Here is a 6,557-nt window from a genome sequence, read left to right as displayed (position 1 = left end):
CGGTGGCAGGCGGTGGAGAGGCCGGGGGAGGCTGGGGCAGGCCGAGCGCCCGGGGCCGCCGACAGGAGGCCGGCGGCGCCGCGGGACGCCCCGGGGCAGGCCCCGGCCCCGCCATCGGGCGGGAGCCCAGCTCCAGGGGAGCCCGCCGCTCCCTCCATCTTGGTTGTGGAGACGGGCGGCGTCTGGGGCTCTCCACCGTCGCGCCTGTCCCCCACGGCCCGGCGGACGCAGACGCCGGAAGCTGGGGCTGTTCCCTCGGCCGAATGGCAGGGCCCAGTCGGGGCTTCGCGGGGACAAGTGTCCCGGCCCCACGGGGGTTGGTTTTGAATGGGTCCCAAGTTCCCACAGCAGTTCCGACAAAATGGAGGACGTCGTCTCCTCCTGCTGCAGCCATGACGGGAGGTGGGGGGACTATTCCCCACGGGGGCGCGGCGAGGCTGGAAGTGCCCCCACCGCCCTCAGAGCGCCCGAGGGGCCACTTCGCCCGCGGCCCCGACTGTCCAGTGGGCCCCGCTCCAGCCCCTCCCCGGTCTCGCCCCTCGCGGGGGGCTTCAAGGAACTGGACAGGGAGGGCGTTGGGGCATCGAGGCCGCGCCTCTCCTCGGGCAGAGTCGTGGGGAGCCGCTGCAGCGGCCTGTGCGCCCAGGCCCGGGCGAGGGCAGGCGGCCCCGCCCTACTCTGTCGGGCTGTCCCGGGCTCGGAGAGCCCCCTGCCCCAGGGGCCGAGCGGAGGCCGGTGCGGCGGGCCCCGAAACTCGGGCTTCTGACCCTGGCGGACCCGGTGGGTTGGGGCGGGGGAACCGGCGGGGAGGGGACGCGGTCCGGAGCCCAAGGCTGGCGGAGGGGGGAGTGGAACGGCAGGGCCGGGGGTGTGGCCCGCCCTGACGGACAGCCCCGCGGACCACCCTACCAAGGGGGGTCCTGAAAGAAGGCCGACGCAGCCAATGGACGTGCCCGAGGCACCTCGGCCCGCCTTCCCTGCAAGCCAATGAGCGCGCGGAGGGCGGGGCCTCGTCGGGCTCGGCCGCGCCGCCGCCGCCTCCTCCGCCGCTGCCTCCTCCTCCTCCTCCTCAGCGCTAAAGCCGGGACTGGACCGAGCGGAGTTGTGCGTGTCGCCGAAGGGGGGTGGGTCGGGGGAGGGGAGGTTCGTTCCGCGGAGCCGCAGCCAGAACCGGGTGAGGCTTATCCCCGCTGTCTTTCCAGTCCAGGGCCGCCGAGAGTGGGGGTGGCTGGGAGCAGCGCAGCCTCTGGAGGAGGAGGCGGAGGCGGAGGCGACTGGGGAGGCGGAGATGGGTGAGGGCAGCCTCCGGAGCCTCCCACCGACCCGGGATTAATGCCCCGCGGCGCGGCCGCCGTCGCCGCTGCTGCGTCGGGGCCTCGGGGGCTGCTCGGGGCTGCGCTCATGTCACAGGCGCCTTCGCGTGCGGCCCGAAGGGCTGCGAGAGTGCGGGCGAGGCCGGGAGGGCTGGGTGAGGCGGGCCCCCGAGGCGGGGGTCGCCGGGGGCCGGCGGGGCGCGGGTGCCGGCCGGCCGGGGGAGGTCGCGGGGTATTTTCCTTTCTCTCTTGCGGGGGTGTGGGGGGGAGGGGCGCCCCGGTCGGCTCTCGCGGTCTCGGGGCTGCGCTCCCACCTCGTCCGCCGGAGCCGAGGTCCCCAAGTTTTTCGGGGTGAGGGTTGCTGCCTCTGCCCCGCCAGGCCCCCTTCTTCGCTCTTCTCTTCCCCCGCGCAGCGCTGCGCGGCTCTTGCTCCTCACGTATTGTTTGGCTGGGTCTCTAATGGCGGACGGGGAGGCAGCGCTGCCGGTCGCCGACTGCAGGGGGGGGACAAACCTCGGGCCCAGGGCAACTGCTTGGGGCAAATATGGACGGTATCGGCCCAGCGGTGACGTGAGCCGCCCCTCACCTCTGAATTGGTGCTCAGAGTGACGGGGATGACGCTGGGTGGGTAAATTTAGGAGGGAATACAAATCCCTTGCTGGCGTCGAGGCAACGTTTGCCCTTCCCCCCTCCGTTCCCGGGAGCAGGCTTGGTGCCCTCAGGCCCCTCTCCCTTCCAGGTTTTGCTTTCCACCTGGGTTTTGGCCCCAAACATATATTTTACGCTGTTTTGCTCCACTTACGCAGGAGGGGGCTGTTGTGCGCATGGTGGGGCTTATAATAGAAGGACCGAACCTCCTTGACCTCTTACTCCCTTCTCTGCCTCCTTCTGGTGGAAAGGGTTTGGTTCTCCCACCAGCTTGGGTTTTCTTGATCCATTTTTCATTTTTCCTCTTATCCCAGGACCAGGAATTGGCTTCAACCCCATCTGGTGCGTCTTTGGCAGAAAGTGAGGAGGAAAACACCCCCGTTGTGAGTCCTTTGATCCTAATTTGTTGCTAATAGAGGACATTGTCAGGTTGTAGGGGTTCCGCCTTGGGACTTGGTCCTCCCCATTGTTTTGAGGGGGAGGATCTTTCCCTTGGGTGGCAGCTGCCCCCGGGGCGAATCCTGGGTAATGGTTGGTGAGGCAGCTGGGAGTGGGCGCTGCTGTTTCCACCGCTGCAGACATCGCTCCTGCTGCTGCAATACCAACCTCAGCAACCAGACGACGGGCTTCTGCAGCTGCTCACGTTACCGGGAGGAGGGGTGGTGCGAAGGAGGGCATATTTCTGGTGCCCTCTAGAGTTCCCAAGCGGGAATTAAAGTTATTTCGTTTTAAATACTATCCATGCAACCATCTTTAATTTTTTCTTCCTTAACAATGGATAATTGATTAAAGTGATTGGAGACACAGAACCCTTTACTTTTTTGTTTATGTCTGATCTAAAACACAAATCTGGACTCTTCTTATGGTTCATGAGTTGCTAGGCCTTTTTCATGTCTTTGCTTAGGAAGGGGATGGAGTCCTCCGCTAGTACTATCTTTTATCTTAGTTCACCGACTAGTATGCTGATCAGACCAGTGTACTGCTCTAGTTACTCTTTTAGTCTCCCATTTTCCATGTTGATCAGTCTTTACTTAAGATCATTCTTGAATGTCTTAATGACAATCATGAGAATTGTCATTTAACGATTGAAATTTATTGGTTTCAAGGCAGTCTTGTAATGTGCTAGAAAGTGAGATAAAAGATAATCAGTCAATTTTCCCTTCAGTCAATTGAAACTGGTTACAAAATGTCAGTGAAGTCAGCGCTGTGGACACATTATATCTCTTCAGCCCCTTGACAGTTGATATTGTAACTTGTAGATCTCTGTCAGAGGTGGGTTATAAGTGTAGTAGTTTATGTTTTAAGTATTAAGTCCATATAAAGGTAGTTAATTAATGATAAGGATTTGCTGAATATGGATTGTGAAGGATGATGTGAGAATGGTAACATTACTAAATACACATCATTCTAGGCACATTGCAGGATTCTGTAATGTAGTAGTTCCTTTAATAATAGCAAGTAGTCTGCAGGATAATACAAATAGCATGTGTTGAACCCTTATTGTATGGCAGCCTAATTCTGAGTTTTAAAAAAATGCTTGTTATGGAATCTTTTAATTTCATGAGTAAGGATGGCGTACTGAACCTTCATGTACCCATCATTTACATTCTAAAATTATCAATACCTGTCCAAACTAATTTTTAACATGTGTTAAGTAATTTGATCCCATGAAAACCCAGTGATGTAGATACTGTTTTTTATTCCTAATTTGTAGAAGAGGAAATAGGCATAGGAAGATACCCGGCTAGTGGTATTTGGTAAAGCAAGGATTTGAACTTAAATGGTTTGATTACAGAGCCTAAGTTCAGCAACTAAACTATATTGCTTTAAAGTACATAATATATCATTTTACAAATTGAGACAGTGGAAAACATCTAAGATTAGAGTCTTAGCCTATGGTCTTTTTCTGGTTAGAGAACAGTGTGTAAAGAAATGGAAAATGCTTGTGCCATACTGAGTAACCCCCCTCCTTTTTAAAATAAGAGAACCAAAGTTATCAATTAGGTTTTTATACTGCCTTGTTTCAAAACTGACAGTGTCTGTTTGGAGCAGAATTAACATACTCTTCTTTTTCAATGTGTCTATACAATTAATAATCTAATTGTTTATTATACACTATAACTTGAATGAATATAACTTCTAATGAGGTTAAAGCTTTCTTCAGGCATTAGATCATTCAAATATAATGCATCAAGGATCAGATCTTTCAAATAGATGGATGCTGTATGTCACCACATATTTTCACAAAAGATTTGCCTTTCTTCTTTTTTTCTTCTTGTGATGTTGATTGATAGGAAAGCTTGATAATTCATTACATTTAGTAGATATTTGGAGATGAGGAACATAAAAAATATGCAATCAGGACTTTTATGTAATGTCAACACGTATATACTAATGGAAAGCAGTGATTCTTTTAAATAATACCAACACGTGGTTCTCATTTTGCTTAGTGATTTAGCTCAGAATTAAAAATTTCTTTACTTAAAAACACCAACTAGTGGTGCTATAATGTGCCAGATAGCAAGAAGAGGAAAACCTGACACTTTTTAATTGACCTTGACCATATAAATTCTTTTATTATAGTTTGTCTCAAAAAAAAAAAAAAAAGAGTCTCACTCTGTTGGCCTGGCTAGAGGGCCATAGCGTCAGTAACCTCACCGCAACCTCCAACTCCTGGTCTTAGGCGATCCTTCTGCCTCAGCCTCCCTAGTAGCTGGGACTGCAGGCATGTGCCACCATGTCTGGCTAATTTTTTCTATATATTTTTAGTTGGCTAATTAATTTCTTTCTTTCTTTCTATTTTTTCTTTTTGAGACAGAGTCTTGCTTTGTTGGCCAGGCTAGAGTGAGTGCCTTGGCGTCAGCCTAGCTCACAGCAACCTCAATCTCCTGGGCTCAAGCAATCCTGCTGCCTCAGCCTCCCGAGTAGCTGGACTGCAGGCATGCATCACCATGCCCAGCTAATTTTTTCTATATATATTAGTTGGCCAATTAATTTCTATTTATAGTAGAGGTGGGGGTCTCGCTCTTGCTCAGGCTGGTTTCGAACTCCAGACCTTGAGCGATCCTCCCGCCTTGGCCTCCCAGAGTGCTAGGGTTACAGGCGTGAGCCACGGTGCCCAGCCAATTTTTTTATTATATAGTATTAACATTTATAGATGCTTTTAGATGTATTTATGAAGTACTTTGACAGTTGAAAATACTTTGCATATTTATGGCATCCTTCTTTAGTGCACCCTTAATAGTATGTACTTCTACCTATACTTTAAACTTTTGGGGCAAAGATAAAAGGTAGTCCCTACTTTCCTATGTTCTATGTTTATGTAACCATGGGCTAGGTAGGCTTTTTATACCTTATGTGAGTCAACCAGGAATCACTCAAGTATCACACAGATGCTAACATATGAGTGTTTCATATTTTTGTGTGGATATGGAGCTTGTTATACCATCTTTGTACAACAGTGTTCATATTTTAAAGGTTTCATCGTATTTTGCCCTTATTTGAGGTACAAAAGTGCACAAACTTAATGCATTTGAGACAAAGTGAATCTTTGTCATGAGATACTCTGGTATTACTGTGATGGGAAGAATATGTATGAAATGCCCGGAACTCTATCTTTGTTATCAAAAGTTGTGGTATAATTAGAGATTTTATATTTTCTGTTTTTCTAAGCATTACTATCTGTCTCTATCCCATTTGACAGTATTAACATATATCTCATATTAAATGACATTTATTATAAAATAGTTTGGAATATTCAACTTGTATTTTTTTCAGGGAATGCAAGAAGAGCTCAAACTTAAGTGTTTTTCTCAAAACACATGGATTCTCAAACAGTATTTTATGTTGGGCATTTCAAATTAGGAAAGAAATAGATTGCTTGGACTCCATGCATTTTCCTTTTTTAAAATTTCAGTTGGTTAATTTTCTAATATTCTTGTGAGAGCATAAAATTAGAATTTTTAAATTGAACAGCACTTTCAAAGTATTCGGCTCTAAAAGTTCTTAGGCAGAGCTCTGATACGTAAGATTTACAAAGTTGTCACTGAGAAAAATTGCTGTTGGATAGATCCATAAATTTGAATATAGGGATCCAGGTAACAATTGCAGCATGTTTTATATTTTATTTTGGTTATATATCAACAAGTCTATTTTACATAGTTGGAGTTGCAAATTTTTATGTTTGCAGCCTGTTTTTTCAACAAGTCACTTTGTAGTCTTATAGTTCTCTTATTAAAATAGAAGAGGATCATCTTCATGAAGGCCAGCACTAAATACTTGGTAAGAAGATGTGTTGGTCATCTTAAAGGATGTTAAAATTTGGATTTTTACAACACATTTAAACATACCTGTTTAATTTTGTATTTTAAAGTATATTAATTTTTTGGATCAAATTTTACATAATGCTTTAAGCATATCTGTGGAGCTGCAGAATAAATTTTTATAAATGGTTGAAAAATCTGTTTTGTAATTTAAAAAACAATGTGCAGAGGTTAGCAAAGTCACTTGATAACATGAGAATTTTGGGGTTTATTCTATTTTTCATTTTATAAAAGTCCATTGAGGCCGGGCGCTGTGGCTCACGCCTGTAATCCT

The 6,557-nt window shown here is 48.3% G+C and overlaps 1 protein-coding gene across 4 annotated transcripts in view; it reads left to right on the top strand.

The window, feature by feature from the left end:
- The first annotated feature begins 1,086 nt into the window (after positions 1–1,086).
- Positions 1,087–6,557, top strand: part of ZMYM2 (zinc finger MYM-type containing 2) — a 100,935-nt gene continuing 95,464 nt past the window's right edge. For 3 of the 4 annotated variants that reach the window (XM_020290489.2, XM_020290486.2, XM_012778629.3), the window contains exons 1-2: positions 1,087–1,174; positions 2,276–2,344. The gene's annotated coding sequence lies outside the window, so the exon portion shown is untranslated. Of the gene's footprint in view, positions 1,175–1,327; positions 1,469–2,275; positions 2,345–6,557 lie in introns of those variants that run through there. The other variant, XM_076009567.1, reaches the window with a different exon arrangement.

This window comes from Microcebus murinus, chromosome 13 (genome assembly GCF_040939455.1).
Source record: "Microcebus murinus isolate Inina chromosome 13, M.murinus_Inina_mat1.0, whole genome shotgun sequence".
NCBI classification, from domain to species: domain Eukaryota; kingdom Metazoa; phylum Chordata; class Mammalia; order Primates; family Cheirogaleidae; genus Microcebus; species Microcebus murinus.
Note: the sequence above shows the minus strand (reverse complement) of the source record. Positions and strands in the feature narration are given on the sequence as shown.